The sequence below is a fragment of the Stenella coeruleoalba genome, assembly GCF_951394435.1.
Source record: "Stenella coeruleoalba genome assembly, chromosome: 12".
In the NCBI taxonomy this organism is placed as follows: Eukaryota; Metazoa; Chordata; class Mammalia; order Artiodactyla; family Delphinidae; genus Stenella; species Stenella coeruleoalba.
Window position 1 is genome coordinate 7224352 of NC_137158.1, and position 18173 is coordinate 7242524.

General features: G+C 38.5%; 1 protein-coding gene across 1 annotated transcript in view; it reads left to right on the forward strand.

The window, feature by feature from the left end:
* Positions 1 to 18173, forward strand: part of ADGRB3 (adhesion G protein-coupled receptor B3) — an 802351-nt gene that overhangs the window by 122854 nt on the left and 661324 nt on the right. The window lies entirely within an intron of this gene.

Here is an 18173-nt window from a genome sequence, read left to right on the forward strand (position 1 = left end):
GGGCTTACCCTGGTGGCGCAGTGGTTGAGAGTCAGCCTGCCGATGCAGGGGACATGGGTTCGTGTCCCAGTCCAGGAAGATCCCACATGCCCCGGAGCGGCTGGGCCCGTGAGCCGTGGCCGCTGAGCCTGCGCATCCAGAGCCTGTGCTCCGCAACGGGAGAGGCCATAACAGTGAGAGGCCCACGTACCGCAAAAAATAAAAAATAAAAAAATAAAGAGAAGTATGTGAAACGAGAAGATGGGTCCAGTTGATGGGCGCTCATGGGAGTCACACTGAGCTTCTGGGGTAACATTCAAGAGGCAACATTGACGTTCTTGCCCCAGAGAATCAGGCACATACAGTACATGTGTGATTAATTGGCTTCGATTGATAAAGTCATATTTTAATGAGTAAATCTGATACAGACCTGCAAAATATTTTAGTGATGGGAGAAACAGGAAGTAAGTTAACATCAAAGATTCAGGCAGGCCTTGAGCCATAAGAAAATGCAGTTAACTTTGAAAATCATCGAGAAGCTGCTGATGAGAAGTGAAGGACTGTGTTGTTTTCACAGAGATGGTGTTGGAACAGGTACATGTGGAAGGTGTTAACGGCCTGAGGCTGAAGAGATGACAACACATCGTCAGCATTTTCATCAAGAATAAGGAGAGGGCTTCCCTGGTGGCGTAGTGGTTGAGAGTCCGCCTGCCGATGCAGGGGACACGGGTTCGTGCCCCGGTCCGGGAAGATCCCACATGCCGCGGAGCGGCTGGGCCCGTGAGCCATGGCCGCTGACCCTGCGCGTCCGGAGCCTGTGCTCTGCAGCAGGAGAGGCCATAGCAGTGAGAGGCCCGCGTACCGCAAAAAAAAAAAAAAAAAAAAAAAAAATAGAATAAGGAGAGTTACTATGGAAAAGGCACCACCCTAGGAGATAAGGATAGAGTGTGGTATTAATACTCCATCCATGATTTACGAGGAGAACAGAATTCATACAAATAAAATATCAGTGACAACGTCACCTGCCAGGAAAATGTCAAATTTGGGCATGTGTTCAACAAAGGAGATTGGTTAGAAAGTTCATTGGACAGAATGGGACTTGAGCTGAGCCTTTCAGGAAGAGTAGGAGAGAAAATGGACAAAAGGCATGAGAGGAAATCAGCTGAGTCTTCCCAGTGTCTGCAGGTTCAGTGATGGGCATCAGATTGGCAAGGTAGGCAAAGAGTAATTTGGAACTCATCTTTCCTTTCTGGCAAAGGATGCCCGTGGAAGATTTTTAAATATAAGGCTGCTGCGAAAACATTTGTTAAGTGGAGTTATGAATAAGGATGCATTATTTGATCTGAGGGTAGAAATGAAGGCTAGCAGAGCTGCTAAATTATAATAGTCCGGGTAAAGTCCTCCGTAGTGAGGGGAGAATACAGTAGGGCCCTCTGTATGCCTGGGTTGTACATCCACAGATATGGAGGGCTCACTGTACTACTTCCTTCTATATAAGGAACTTGAACATCCACGGATTTTGGTATCCATGAAAGGTCTTGGAACCAATTCTTCAGAGATACTGAGGGCCAGCTGTAATGGAAAAACAAAGAACAGGACCGATTAAGAAACATTGTAAAAAATAATCTCAGTAACTGACTGAGAGTAGGAAAGCGAATGTAAAGAAAAGTCATTTTTCCTAACTTGGTGTGTTTTTAAGATGGTATGTCATTTACAAAAGTAAAGCAGCCTGGCGCTGATTAGAGGGGCTGGTGTATCCCTAAGACAACGTGAAAAATTTGGTTTGAGATTTGAAAGAGTACCAAGTTGGAAACTTTGGCTAGACTGTCAGAGATGTAATTTTTAAAAGCACAAGGTCATTTTAAAATGAGATTTAGAAATTAAATCACTTTAAATAGAAGGACTTTGGTATCCAGAGAAGGTATAGTATTTGAGGTAACAGCTGAAAATATAAAATGAATATAAATCCAGAGGAGGTGTGAGTTCTGTAAAAGAACAGGTCCCTGGGGGGAAAGCTTAGTGTCACACTGCGGTTTGGGTGACTTAGGAAGCAAGCTTTACTTTTCTCTGGAAGTCAGAGATTAAAACTAAGGATAAAACATTTACAAACTGCTTTCAAGTGCACTGCATATTTGATCTTCATGTCAATCATGAGTGAGGCAGAACAGACAGTGTTATCCCCATGTTGGATTAGGAAAGGCAGGCGTTTGTTCATCTTTCCTGCCAGCCCTCTGGTTAGAGGAAGAGAGTCTTAAAGACCAAGAAGTCGGGGTGGGGGCAGGGAGTCTGGATAAGAGTGATGATGGAGGGCAGCTCAGAACTGAGAAGGTAGGAGTGAGGGCTTCCCCTCTATGCACATGTCTGCTCTACCATCCCCGGTGCCGCCTCTGTCCTGGGAGACTCACCAAGCATGCACTGTGTTTCATTTGTCTTCTCTTCTTGGCACTTAACATAGTACCAGATAGGTGGTCCCCAAATTTTTATTGAATGCACACTATTGTTACTGAGTCCAAGCCTGTACTGCTCGCTGTATGACAGGCCAATAAATCGAGAGACAAGTTGTTGGGGCAAAGAATAGCGACTTTATTTGGAAACCAGCAGACAGACAAGACGGTGGACTAGTGTCGCAAAGAACCATCTTGGGGTTTGGATGCTAGTTTCTTTTATAGAACAAAGAAGGGGGAAGTGAAGAGGCAAAGTAAAATAAGGCAATAAGTTGTTACAAATATCTCCTGGTTTCCACCAGACTCTGGAGGGGATGTGTTAATTTCTTCTTTCCTGTAGCCATTCACAGTTGGGCCTGGTCAGGATGTTTCCTGTGAGCTAAACAAAGGTATTTTAGCTTAATACTCATTGCATGGGAGTCAGGGTTCCTAGAGATGGGCAATTATGTATACTTTACACTATAGGCAGCCCCCCTCTAGTGATTAACTTGTAACAAAAGCAATAGAACACAAATGTTAAAATAAAAGGAACAGACCCAATATGGAGTCAGATTTGTTCTTCCCTATTACAATTTCTGCAAAGGGAATCGAGGAATGAGAAGTGTATAGAATAGAAAATATGGGTCCTGAGCTCCAGTAACTCATAAAGAAATCTAGGTGAGACTCTCGTTTAAGAGAGAGCTTACCTGTGCAATGTTACGTGTTGTGTGTGCATCATGAGGGGGGCAGTTTGACAAACCACCACTTGGGAAGTTGCAGATGTGATCACGGACACACTCACTGTGGGCGCAGAGGGCTGAGGGGCTGAGTAATGTTCCTGAGAGGAGGGCTGGGGGCAGGGGAGAGGGACGTGTGCTGACATCACAAACAAGGACCGCCAGTCAAACAGATGAGGCACCGAAGGTGCCGGAGGACACAGGACAAGTTGATGTGACAGCGTCAAAGGGAGAGTCCCCAGAACAAGGCCTGTGCATGTCAGCAGGATTCTGTGTGTGGTGTGACTGCACGTGCCTGTGGTGGAACCAGCCCTGTGAGCTCCTCTGCATCTGGCACAAAGGAGTGGGTGCAGAGCCAGTTCGCAGGCACTAATGAGAGTGGAACTGAGTGTCCTGAAGTGGAAGTGGGGGTCCTGAGTGGAACTGAGGGCCATGTGAGTGAACAGCAGGGTCAAGCACGTTGTGAGGGTGGAGGGTGAGCTTTCCTCAGGTTATTTGTTAATACAGTTATGTTTAAAGATGTACAAACAAACAAACTAAAAAAGATGTACAGACAAACATGGTTACCAAAGGGAAATAAGGGGGCCAGAAGGGATAAATTAGGAGTTTGGCATTAACATATACACACTGTTATATACAAAATAGATAACCAACAAGGACCAACTGTATAGCAGAGGTATAACTATATAACTATACTCAATGTTTTGTAATAACCCATAAGGGAAAAGAATCTGAAAAAGAATATATCTATGTATATATATGTATACACGTATACACACACACACTTGTATATATATACATATATAGATATATATAACTGACTCACTTTGCTGTACACCTGAAACTAACAACAATTGTAAATCAACTATACTTCAATAAAATAAAATAAATTAAAAAGTAAATAGCTGCATATTATGAAAAAAAGATATAAAGGAAAGATAGCAAGACAATTAAGACAGCAAATATGCTGCCTTTGATGAGGTTGCCTGAAAAACCACCTGGGGAGGGAGAGGTGGGCAGCTTGGGCCCCACTAAGCAGGATGGGGTATCTTTAATTTTTGACCTTGGAGAGAAGGATGAGAGACATTAGTGTCACTGATTGAAGTGGCGGGAACTCTAGGCACGAGCTCATGATAGATGCAATGGTCTGTCTGGTCTTTTTTGGAGAATTAGATGGTAAGGTCAGCTACCCACGATGGGGCTGACTTAGACCTGAAAGAGGAAAGAAAGGTCAGTAGGGACCCCTGTGGGAGGGGATCAGTAAGATGAATAAAGATGGCGGGAGTTTGAAGGGAACAGAGATCAGCCCAGGGAAAACTGAGCACTCTGGATTTGAAGGAAGGAGGAAAGAAACCACAAGGGGGGAGAAAGATTCAAAATATTAATGACAGAAGAGAGAACAGCAGGAGCTGAGTTCTTTGGTTCCTGAAGAGGGAAGGTCGCAGACACAGAGGAAATAGTTTTCTGAAGAGTTAACTGAGGACATTTCCTTTGGAACATTGCACCTAAGACATCCTATTTTCTGATAAAGGGTGTTTTGTAGCTTTGTGTCAACCTTCTGCTGTAGACATGGTCCCTTTGTTTAAATTCCCACTAAAATAAAACGCTTGTCAAACAGGAGCACATTAAAGGAGGGTAATTCTCAGGTACAGTAAAAACCCCTCTGCCTGTTTCCAGGCCCTGTTAGAAAGAGCCTTTAGAAAACATTGATATATGTGTCCTCTGAGTCTAGAATTCTGGTTGATGGGCATGCTGGCTAACTTAGCTCTGGAAAATCTCTGCAGGTCAAATTAAGGGTAGAGGACAGAGTACTCCCGCCCCAGGAGACGGCTGTATATAACTTCCATTTAAATGCCACCAATAAAAAAATTGCCCTGGTATAATTTAAAGCATTTGGTTAAGGAGAAAGTTACTTTATAATTAGATAATACTGCTTCCTTCCTATCTACCCCATGGCCTTGAGAGTTAAGAACTAAAACAATTTAATAAGATCATATTTCAAGAGTGTACAGAGCACCTTCAATCCGAGGGGAATAGTGGGCACAAAGACAGCAGAGAAAGCTGCGGAAGCAGGCGATTGCTCAGATACAAAGAGGCGAATCAAAGCACAGGCTCCTTGTTTAGGAAATCCGTTTGCTAGGATGGCGGTAGGTCACATATTTACAAAACAGAAATAGACTCACAGACATAGAAAACTAACTTAGGGTTGCCAAAGGGGGAGGGGGGAGGGATAAATCAGGAGTTTCGGATTAACATATACACACTAGTATATATAAAATAGATAAACAACAAGGACCTACTGTAGAGCACAGGGAACTCTACTCAATATCTTGTAATATCTATCATGGAAAAGAATCTAAAAAAGAATATTATATATATTCATATATATATATAAAAAACTGAAGCACTTTGCTGTACACCTGAAACTAACACAACATTGTAAATCAACTATATTTCAATAAAAATTTTTAAAAACGCCTTAAAAAAAAAGGAAACCTGTTTGCTAGGATGGCGGTGGGCTGTTGTCCTGTCGTGTGGGTGTTTGCTTTCCTGCAGGCCATATTCAATACCAAAAAAATCTCTCCAGGTCCATGCAGGGGACCAGATGGGAGCTGAGGGCTGGTTTGTTTCTCACATGTTTGTTTTTAATGTTGGAAGAAGGTGCCTCAAGGAACAGAGACTGAAAATAAAATGCCTGTAGGCTCTAAATCCTTGGCTTTGGCCAACTTATCTACCAGTGCTTTTAATCACATGCAGTTTCCTTTCTCCGGTGCTGTGCCCCTCCATTTCCCCATATGCTCCTGAAATTTCCTCCTTGCCTTTTACAGCTCTTTTTCTGCAAGCCCTAAAGATGCTTGAGAACTTCCTATTGCAATAAGCAAAACAACAACAACAAAATAAATAACCTTTTAGTCTTGCTTTCCTCCCTCAAAATAATAACCTATATCCTTATCTCCCTGAAAAACTACTGGAAGCTTACCACCATTTTAGTCACTTACAGTCGGTTTCCATGGTTACTACTTATGGAAATGTTCTCTAGCCTTACCATGGACCTCTAAAATGACTGATTTGGGTATTTGCTTGCAATATTTATGCTACTTGTTGCTTGATTCCACTTGCAGCTTTGATTAGAAACTCCTCATTCCATCTTCTTGGTTTTTAGAATGTGTGTCCTTTTCCTTTCACTGATGGGAAGCATCCTGGTGAAAGTCTACATATGTGGGCTGTGCAGCCTTACAGACCCATCTTTTGGTTCTGGTCTCTGATAATACATGTGTGACCCTAGGAGAGCTGTTTACTTCTTCTTAGGCTCATGTATTCATCTGTGGGAGATAAATTGACCTTGCAGAATTTCTATTAAGTTTAGAGGTAATAGATATTAACTTTTAGCAAGTTCTTGATACATATGAAGACCTCAGTAAATGATCCCTGCTATGTGGATTCCTAACATCACTAATTACAACCATCACCATCACCAGCATCATCCCAGCATCCCTGCTATCACCATCACCATCACCATCATTATCCCAGTATCCCAGCATCACCATCACCACTATCATCACCATCAACATTGTCATCACCTTAGTTATTGGAGCACGAGGTTCCTATCTCGTGATATTTTCACGCATTATCCCTTGCTTGCTGATTTGCTTCCACTCACAGTAACACAACTGTAACACAGTATTGAAAAAAAGAGTTTCATTGTGTCACTTTTGTTGTAAAAAACTTCCAGTTGTAACCCATTTCCTCATAATATCATTTATGTCATCTATGACTTGGTCTTAGAACGTGTTCTTCCATACATCTCGAGTTTGAACAGCAGGGTTTCAAACACTTTCCCTTTCCTGTACCTTAGTGTTTGTTGTCTTATCAGCCAAAAATGTTATTTACTTGTGCCTTTTTACATATACAGTCCAGCTGAATTAGCATCTCTTTCTTAAAGCAAATTTTACAGCCCCTAGTTGGAAATGAATGATTAAATATTCCTCCCATTATGTGTATTCAGAACTTTCTAGAGCTTTGTGCCATATATGTTATTTTGCTTTAGTATCATGAGTTAGTTATTTGTCTATTTGACCACCCCTCTCCTAATCCTAAAAGCTGCCTAGGGTAACTACATGGATTCATCCCTTTTTGAATTACAACCAGCTTTGTACCTCAACTGGGTGATTTCTGAGACTGGCAGTTTTACATATATAGGCCTGCAAACACACATAATTTCAAAGGTATTTAAATAGAGTAGGTACCCAGAATATGAAATTCTAGGCCATGAACTCTTGTGGCTTGAAAACCCAGGAAGATCATTCCATTGGAAGAGGCTACTCTTGATAAAGTATAAAACAAGCAAACTACCTTGTTTGCTTGCTTACCTGCTGAGAAAAGAATAGATACCGAGTTACAGAAGATCTGGGTAATTAAATATGTGTTTTTTTGATGGCTTGTGGCCTGTTTATTATTATTTATTATTATATAGAGTACATAGCTATTCAATAAAAAGCATTTATTTTTCCTTATATTGAGGCAAAATGAAAAGAAAATATAAATATATTCCAAAATATTTAAATGAATTTAGTATTCATTTATGAGTAAAAAATATTTATATAGTACTCTGAACTGCTTATCGTTCTTTTTTTTTTTTTTTTTTTTTTTTGTGTGGTACGCGGGCTTCTCACTGTTGTGGCCTCTCCCGTTGCGGAGCACAGGCTCCGGACACGCAGGCTCAGCAGCCATGGCTCACAGGCCCAGGCGCTCCGTGGCATGTGGGATTTTCCCGCACCCCTGCGTCGGCAGGTGGACTCTCAGGGAAGCCCCACTTACAGTTCTTTTATTCAGTTCTTAAAAGATAATTCACCTATTCTCGCCTAACAAAATGTGTGCTCCTCATTAACTAACATTCTTGGTAAGTCCTTTTTTTCCATTGTCTGTATTAATTCCAATCCCAGCTTCTTTTTATTTTTAATATAGTTACTGTGTGTGTAATATTTGGCCACTGCTTTCCTTATTCCAGAACTACTTTTACATTTACATTCTGACATGGCCTAATTTTATATAAAATGGTGCTCATGAAGTCTTTAGATCAAATTGATTCTTTTGTATATGAGATATTCCCCAAATGTATATCCAATATTTCTTAAACTCAAATACAATTTAAACGTAGATTAGTTCTTGTGTTAATGAAAATTTTCTCAATATGTGAAAAGTAACTTTTCTTTCCAGAAAAGCCAAAGAAACTAGGTCAATTGAATGGTAAAAATTAAGGGCTATAGTTGAAGAAAATGGATGTTAATAGCACAAATCATTTCATTACATTATCATATATTACAAAATTTAACCCAAGAAAATCCCATGAATTTTTGCTTATTAACTAAAGTAATATCTTAATTGTTTGAAATTATTCCTTTTTCTGTACTATATATGCCACTGGTTTCCTTTTAGTCAGTGTGTTCTTAACTTGGAAAATTCTATTTAATTATGTAATCATTAGCTAGTTAGGTCCATTATTTTCTATTAAATCTTGATTAAAAGCATAAGATATAAACAGAAGCAAGCTATTCAGCTTATCTGAGCATCATGTAATTTATGTTATACTCAGTATTTCATAATAAAAGTCATTCATTAGTTGCAAATGATGCTGGCTCCATATGCCATCAAAGTTGAAGGGAAAAATTAGGTATTTTAGTTGTTTCTGAGAATGACTGTCTCTCTGTCTCTCTCACTCTGTCTCTCTCTCACACAAACACTCTCTCTCTCTCTCACACACACACACACACACACACACACACACCCTCAAGGCCATTTCTCCTCTAGGGATGGTTGTCATATGCTTCAGTAATGGAGATTAAATTCCTAGTAGTTAGTTGGATAGATCTTTTCCTAACAGAGAAGCTAAAATTCATTAAAAACTAATTAGGAATGTATAGGAAGTTAATTTTCCATGTTAAGCCTTATTAAAATGAGATAAGTAATTAATAAAATATCAAAGGATTGCTTTGGAGAGAACTAAATAAAATGACATTACCAAGTATTGTTTCCTAAAAAATAATAGAAACTATGAAAGTAAGTCAAGGCAAAAGTTCCAGTCCAGCTCATCTTGCTTTGTGTCAGAAGGAAAACCACAAACATGATATGACCAAAACTCTATTAAGTAGTGGCTGCTGGTGAAGCATCTGTGAAGTAGCAGCTGCCATGCAGGTGGGCAGGGACCCTTTTAGTGTTCCAGCTAGAGAAAGCCCTGTCATTTGCCAGGATAGATTTCCCCTCAGCAAAACATAACTGGGGATGAAATCTAGCTGGATTCGGTGTCCAATTGCTGAGCCTACCCTCGGACGCTATAAGTGCAGCACGTTCAGTTCTCTGAATAAATTTGCCAGCTGCAGTTTAGATATATGACATAGAGCAGAAGCAAGGGAAAATATTCAAATCCTATCATTTTTCTTTTTGCCAAACTTATAATTTTTAAAATATATTAGCATCCTTTTGCACCTTGCCTTCTAGCTAAATAGCTTGGGTTGTTTCCAACAACCCAAGAAAAAAGTCGATTCCCTGGGTCTCCGTTCCAGCAACCTCCTCCAGTGGGTGTTCTGACTCTTCCTCCGTGGTCCTAAGGGACAGGCTGCTCAGAGCAGCAAATACTGGTTTGATTCCTGCAGCCCAGCTCAGCCCCATGCCCTGTCAGGGCAAGGAGTTCCCCACTTCCCAGTCCCCAGAGGCAGCAGGGAGACAAGTAGAAGGCAGGGAGCGCCCTAAATAGTCTCACAGTAGAATGCTTGGATGTATGGCTTTATACAGACACCCTAAACCTTCTTATTGGGTTCCCTCTTTTGAATCAACCAGGTTTTAGTTGGTACCGGATGTGGTCAGGTTTGGTCTTGCCCTGTTGGTCTCTGGGCTGGGCTCCCTTGGTCCTGAATCAGGCTCTACCTCTACTGGTGTATCTTACTATACACCCAGGGCAGCCTGGGCCGTCCTTCAGTATCCTCGGCAGCCTCTTGGAGTACCTGTGTGGGCCTCGCTTGGTTATCTTTTTTTGTTTCTTTTTCTAAATTTTTATTGGGGTATAGTTGATTTTCAATGTTGTGTTAGTTTCTGCTGTACAGCAAAGTGATTCAGTTATCCATATACACATATGCATTCTTTTTCGGATTCTTTTCCCATATAGGTTATTACAGAATGTTGGGTAGGTTTTCTTCAAGGAGTCCACAATGTTACTCTGCTCCTATGATCCACATTGTGTACGATCCCACCATGTATTTTCTATTTCCCGTTTTATCATATAGACTGTACTTGATGTTAAGTGGCCTGTTTATTTTTTTTCCTTATCTTTGTTTAGGTTCTGCTTTCTGGGGGGTGGTCCAACTTGTTTTTCCTCAGATTAAGTCTAAGTTTTTTAAACATGAAACTGCTAATCTATTTTACTGTCAGATTTCCTCATCATTATACTTGCGTGTCTTCCAAAATAGTAATTGAAAAATGGAAAATGTTCTTATGAGGTCAATTATATAATACGTAGGTCAAGTTTGGGGTTACCTGAGAGGTATTATATATGAATGTTTTATTGCCTAATATTTTTGTATAAGAATGACAGATTTTATTTTTTTTAATTTATTTTATTGAAGCATAGTTGGTTTGCAATATTTCATAATTTCTACTATACAGCAAAGTGAGTCTTATACACATATATACATTCTTTTTCATATTCTTTTCCATTACGGTTTATCACAGGATACTGAATATAGTTCCCTGTGCTAATCTGTAGGACCTTGTTTATCCATTCTGCATATAACAGCTTGCATCTGCTAATCCCAAACTCTCAATCCATCCCTCCCCCTCCTCATTTTGGCAACCACAAGTCTGTTCTCTATGTCTCTGAGTCTGTTTCTTGTTTTTTTTTTTTTGGCCATGCCATGCTGTTTGTGGGATCTTAGTTCCCTGACCAGGGGTTGAACCTGGGCTCCCAGCAGTGAAAGTCTGGAATCCTAACCACTGGACTGCCGGGGAATTCCCTGTGAGTCCGTTTCTGTTTCGTAGATAAGTTCATTTGTGTCATATTTTAGATTCCACATATAAGTGATATCGTATGGTATTTGAAGAATGACAGATTTTCATTTTCATCATTCATATAATGATTTAAACTGTGACACCACATTTAAAGTCTACTTTGATCTAAAATGTCCACCTAGTAAGTATATAAATATATTTAAATATTGTAGAGAGATTTACCATGCCTCTTGCTGGTCAAACTGAGTAATGTGCAAATATCACTGTTTTCCAAACTACGCTACGTATTAACTGCAGCTTTTTTAGGCTTGCCCTCTTCCCCATTCTCCCCCTTCTTCTTCTGCTCAACCTTCTCTTTTCTTTTTCCTCCTTCTACTTTTCCTCTTTTTTTCTGATCCATTTTTTTAAGGGCTTGTGAAAGTAATCCTGGAGTTTATATGGGAGAGAAAACAGGTGAGAAATATGTATATGTTTTGTTAAAAAAAAATGAGTAATAAACAGCAGCTTGATTTCCATGCTAAACCTTACTGTAAACTCACAATGATTAAATTACTATTGTATAGATAAAGCATGAGATTCAGCCAAAATAAATCCACCCCCTCGTAAGCCCAAATATGGATAAATATACAATGAGTAATAGATGTGACCCCCAAATTAATGAATCAAAGAATTGTTCAATAAGTAGGACTGGTAAATTAATTACCTGAAAAGTAAAAGAAAGTAAAAAAGGAAAGGTTGCATTCTAACCTTTCACCTAAACAAGAAAGCAGTGAAATAAATCATAAACATATTTGCATAAATTTTAAATGCTATATTGTAATTAAAGTTAAATAATATTATCATATGATCACTGATAATTGGAACCCAAATACAATGATCAAAGAATATGACTTACAGATATAAATAATAAAATAAGAATTATAGTAATAATAGTAATACCACCTATCCTTCTTTGAAACCTTACATAATGTCAGAAACTCTGATAAGTGGTTTACTTACAATACCATGTTTAATCCTCTGTGAATCTCACATCATAATCTCTGTGATCTTCTGGAGAGGAACACAGGTCTTAGATTTCAAGTAACTCACTAAACTCTGTCATCACTTAAACTTCAGTCTGACTTTTTATAATCACTTCAAACACTCCTGTGTGTAGTTATTTAGGTTGCTTTACTTTATTAATATTATAACACTCAGATGAACTTTTTGATGTACACACCCATGTTTAAGAGAGAACTCTGCTTTTAAGTGTTAGGTTTTAATGATTCGAAAGAATGGACTACTCATTTTATTCTTTTATGTCATATTGGTGGACATTTATATTGCTTGTTGATGCTCCCTGTTGCAAATGAACATTTTCATGTACCACCTTTTTGCACCTATTGAAAGATTTCTTCCTTCTACTAAAATGACTGGATGATGGGGATGCACAGTTTAAATGTTAAGGAGAATTTGTTAGAAGTGTCAGCAGAGATTCATGTCTTGTTTCTGATTTTAATGGAAATGCATCTGAGGATTGATCATTAAGGATGATTTCATGTTATTTGCTTGTTTTTGAAAAAAGGTTATTTTTCCTTAATTGTTTCTATTCCTTTTTTTAAAAAGTCTTGCGGTATGCAGGCCTCTCACTGTTGTGGCCTCTCCCGTCGCGGAGCACAGGCTCCGGACACGCAGGCTCAGTAGTTGTGGCTCACGGGCCCAGCCGCTCCGCGGCATGTGGGATCCTCCCGGACCGGGGCACGAACCCGTGTCCCCTGCATCGGCAGGCAGAGTCCCAACCACTGCACCACCAGGGAAGCCCCTATTCCTTTTTTTAAAACAATATTTTTAGACACAAACAGGCATTGGGCTTTATAAAATTTTTGTGTACAGTTGTTCTTTCAATAAGTAGTAATGTTCTTGCAAAAGTAGTTACAATCAGTAGTTAAAGTTCTTGCAAAAGTTTACTTGCAAAAAACCTTCTAGTTTTATTGAATAAAGTTCTAGAGCAAGTAAAATTTAGCACATGTCAGAGTTTTAGAGAAAATCACGATTCAGTTAGAAAAAAGAGGTAAAGAATATGGTGCCTGAGCTGTAACATCATAGGATACCAAACAGATTATGACCATGATTCAAAAGGAGAATGAAAAGAGTAAAGAAGTATATATGACTCCTGTCAGAACCAGAATCAGAAGTGAAGGCGCGATTACCAAACCAAGGGGAGCCAGAAGAGCAGCATTGGATAAGGTGAACGTAATCTTGCACACTTCCTCAAGGAAGATTTAAAGGGAAAGATGCTGGAGACGGAGTCCCTTTAAAAACGTCCTTTGAAATTATGTTCCATTCTTTGCTTTAATAACATTATCCTTGTATCAGAAAAAAATGTTCTCCAAATAATTCCTGGTGGGATTTTGATTAGAATTGAGTTCATTGATTAATTCATCTTTAAATATTTCAATATGTTACATTTATTTGTGTCTTCTTTTATGTTCTTCAATAATAATATATAATTTCATTTGCAAAATGTTTCACATTTTGGTAAACTTTATCCCATTGTATTTTAGAAAATTTTACTCCTCAACATTTTTCTACTAAAATTTCTGTTTGGTGACTGTTGGTTTAATGGAATGTTACTAAATTTAGCATGTTGACCTGATATCCAGCAATTTTTTGACCTTTCTTATTAATTCTAAGAGTTTGTAGATTCTCTGGGCTCATATGAAGATCATAAATGTCCATTTTCTGCAGAATGTGTCAGTTTTGACTCTTGCTTTATGATTCTCATACCTTTTCTTTACTTTCACTATCATTTTGTCCTGGGGGGGCCTCTAGGACAATGTTGAACAGCAGAAGTAATACCAGATACTCATGCATTGATTTTTATGGACTGCTTGTAAAGTTACACCAATCAGACATGATATTTAGTTTACATTTGTCTGAGGAAGAGGGATAACTATTTTTAATAGACTAAGGAAGTAACTTTCCCCGAGTTTTTCATGATGCTTTTAGTCATGAATAGACATTAAGGTTTATCAAATACATTTTCTGCATCTATTAAATTTGGTCATATCCTTTATGTGATGAAATAACATTGGTAGATTTTCTAAATGTGGAGCATCATTGAAAAAAACCTTTCTTGTCTATGATATATGAATATTTTAAATAGCCAACTGCAGCAGAAGGTTGGGTTATTTATACTGCATAGTTTAGTGTGTTATTATCGATTCCTGCAAGGTTCTCGTCTTTTTAAATTCATCTTTATTTATAAGTTCAACAAGTTTATAGCTTTCTTTACATATGATGCCTTAAGATCAAGTTTATACTAGTTTCATAAAATTGGATGATTGTGGATTTTTTTCTGTACTGTGGAACAATGTGTATAAGGATTATCTATTAGTTGAAATTTTCAAAAACAATCTCTGCAAATACTCCTGGATGAGACACCTATTTTTATTCTTTGATCAATTTTGATAACTTGTATATTTCTAAATCTTAACAAATTTCTAGGAACATATTGTTTCACTTATGTTTTCAAATTTAGTGACATATTTTAATGATAAATTATGTATTTTAAAGTCACAAATTTATGTGAAGATATATCTATTTTACATTTTTTATATTATGTGAGCTATTATTTTATTTTTGTTTAATCTTGTCAAATATTTTTTGGGTTCTTTTTCAAAACACAGGAAATTATTTTTACTGACCATATCAATTATGTTTTTTTGTTCTTAGTTTCTATTTTATTTAATTACTTTTTCCCTCAATTGTTTCTTTTCCTTACGTTTCTTGTATTAATTCTGTCTTCCTTTTTAAACTTATTCCACTGAATGCTCAGAATATTTATTTTCAGTTTTTCATGTTTTCTATTAAATGAGTTTTTGGCTAAACATTTTCCTGGAGGTACTGTACTAGCTGTTTCCTATGTAGTAGGAACTTTTTAAAGGATTATACATGTATTGACTGTTGTTTTACAGAGTCTGTGCCAATTTATACACACAATAGCTCTATGTGTGAAAGTGCATTGTTTTTCAGGACCACGTTATTCCTAGATCTAGAATTATAGATCTTAAAGGCAATTTGCAATTTAATGAACAAAAATAACATATTATTTTTGCTTTAATGCAATTGTTGATGCTTCTTAGAAAAGGCTGTTTTGAACATAATTTTATATTTACTTGATTTATGTTTTCTTGATTGTTTTAATAAACGATTTACCTTACAGATTATTGTTAACAAGTCCATGAAAGGATCCCAGGAAGTAGTCATTTTAAAAATGTTTTTATTATTTCTTGTCCAACTCCTCTTTAGACACTTCACAACCACTACTCCCACTGGAACAATCTCCAAAAGAGATATATCCATAGAAGATTCTCTATAGAAAAAAGTTATAGTTTATCCATGATGCAAATATACAGTCTCTGTTAATGATAAATACATAAATCAACTCCTGATTCAGAGATCAACTTGGTGAAATCTGATTAAGGAACAATAGTTCATTTGTAATACACTGGTTTGTAATCCATGGTTCCCAAGATAAATTGTATCAGCACACCCTTCTTAGGGTTTCTCATATACATTCTGACCCTACATGGTCATATTTGCTAATGCCAGGTGAACTACATTCTCTCTATATTGTCTGTATTCTCTGTAACTCTAGACTTTCTTTAAAATAAAAGTGCTTTTTTAGTTCCTTAATTGTATGTTTCTAGAGGCATAAATTGTTTGTCTTAGCATCTCCACATCACTGATGTAGAAATGATCGGAGTATATTGGCCCATCTCTTAAGTTTTATGAATTAGAATAAATAACATTACAATACTGATTTAAGTACAATTTGGGAAGTTGTAGTTTAAAAGATTCCAGGGGCAAAGTTGTACATAATCTCTCCCTTTAAAATCATAGTGTAATATAACTCTTGGCTGAAAAAATCTGCGGTTCTTTAAACTTAAAAAATTTAAAGTTGGGCTTCCCTGGTGGCACAGTGGTTGAGAGTCCGCCTGCCAATGCAGGGGACACGGGTTCGTGCCCCGGTCTGGGAGGATCCCACATGCTGCGGAGCGGCTGGGCCCGTGAGCCATGGCCGCTGGGCCTGCGCGTCCGGAGCCTGTGCTCCGCAACGTGAGAGGCCGCAACAGTGAGAGGCCCACGTACCACAAAAAAAAAAAAAAAAATTTAAAGTTAAAAATTGGTGGTAGCTGCATATATGATAAAAATCCTGGCTGTTATATTTTATATGTCAAAATATTCTAGGTGTTGACAATAAAGAAAAGAAAATTGTAAAAGATTAGTAGATACAGCAGTTCCACCATGAAGCTTGTGTGTGTGTGTGTGTGTGTGTGTGTGTGTGTGTGTGTGTGTGTGTAGCAGATTTCCTCTACACTTCTGAGGTCCTTTTGCTGGTATAATAATCAGATTGACATAAGATGGATTAACAGGAGAAAAACAAATTTAATTTTGTAAGTATGGAAGCCCTATAGGTAAGGGAACTAAGAAGTGACTGAAGCAGGTTGTTGATATACCTTTTTAGACGAAGAATGAAATATGTGTGAAGATTTGATGAAACAAAGGGGTTTTGCTTGGGGTAGCAGATTAATGAAGAAGTAACTCGGTTTGTTTAGACAGCTTTCTTGGCCTCAAATTCCCTGTCTCTGGCAATAGGATGCCCTCCATCCCCCTGCCATAGGGAGGATACCTCCCCATTGGAGCTTTGTTTCCTGCTTTCACAGGGACAGAGGAGGGCCAGAGTTTTCTTTTTGTTCCTGCTGTCTCTCCATTAACTTTATTTAAGAAAAATTTTTTTATCTTTATTTTTTTGCGGTACGCCGGCCTTTCACTGCTGTGGCCTCTCCCGTGGTGGAGCACAGGCTCCGGATGCGCAGGCTCAGTGGCCATGGCTCACGGGCTCAGCCGCTCCGTGGCATGTGGGATCTTCCCGGACCGGGGCACAAACCCGTGTCTCCTGCATCGGCAGGCGGACTCTCAACCACTGTGGCACCAGGGAAGCCCCTCCATTAACTTTAATTTAAAATAATCAATATGCCACCTTGGCACATTTGGGGGCAGCCTGCCCTGAGCCACAGGACATGTAACATTGGACAGGAGAATCTGTATTAAAATATCATGCTTGTTATATTTTAGAATCTCTGCCTCACAGTAAAATTCCTTTTACTAGAGATAAGACAATTTTCTTCTACAAGACAGGCAATTCCTGTTTTATTGCACTTTTCAGAGAATACTTTTTTACAAATTGAAGGTTTGTGGCAACCCCACTTGAAGCAAGTCTGTGGGTGCCATTTTTCCAATAGCATTAGCTGATTTTGCGTCTTGGTTACATACTGGTAATTCTCATAGTATTTCGAATGTTTTCATTATCGTGTTTGTTACAGTGATCTGTGATCAGTGATCTTTGATGTTACTATGGTAATCGTTTGGGGGCACCACGAACCATGCCCATATAAGATGGCAAACTTAATTGATAAATGTGTGTGTTCTGACTGATCCACTGACTGGCTGTTCCCTGTCTCTCTCCCTCTGCTTGGGACATAGCAATATTTTATTAGGACAGTTAATGACCCTACAAGGAGACACAGCAGTATTTGTATTAGGACAATTAATCACCCTACAAGTGTTCAATTGAAACTAAGAGTCACATGTCTCTCATTTTAAATCAAAAGCTAGAGATGATTAAGCTTAATGAGGAAAGCATGTTGAAAGCCAAGACTGGGCGAAAAACTAGGCCTCTGTGCCAAACAGGTAGACAAGTTGTGAATCTTGAAGGAAATTAATAAAAGTGCTACCCTAGTGAACACATGAATGATAAGAAAGCAGAACAACCTTATTGCTGATATGGAGAAAGTCTTAGTGGTCTGAGTAGAATATCAAACCAACATACACTTAAGCCAAAGCCTAATCCAGAAGAAGGCCTCCACTCTCTTCAATTTTTTGAAGGCTGAGAGATGTGAAGAATCTGCAGAAGGAAAAGTTTGAAGTAGCAGAGGTTGGTTCATGAAGTTTAAGGAAAGAAGCCATCCACATAACATAAAAGTGCAAGGTG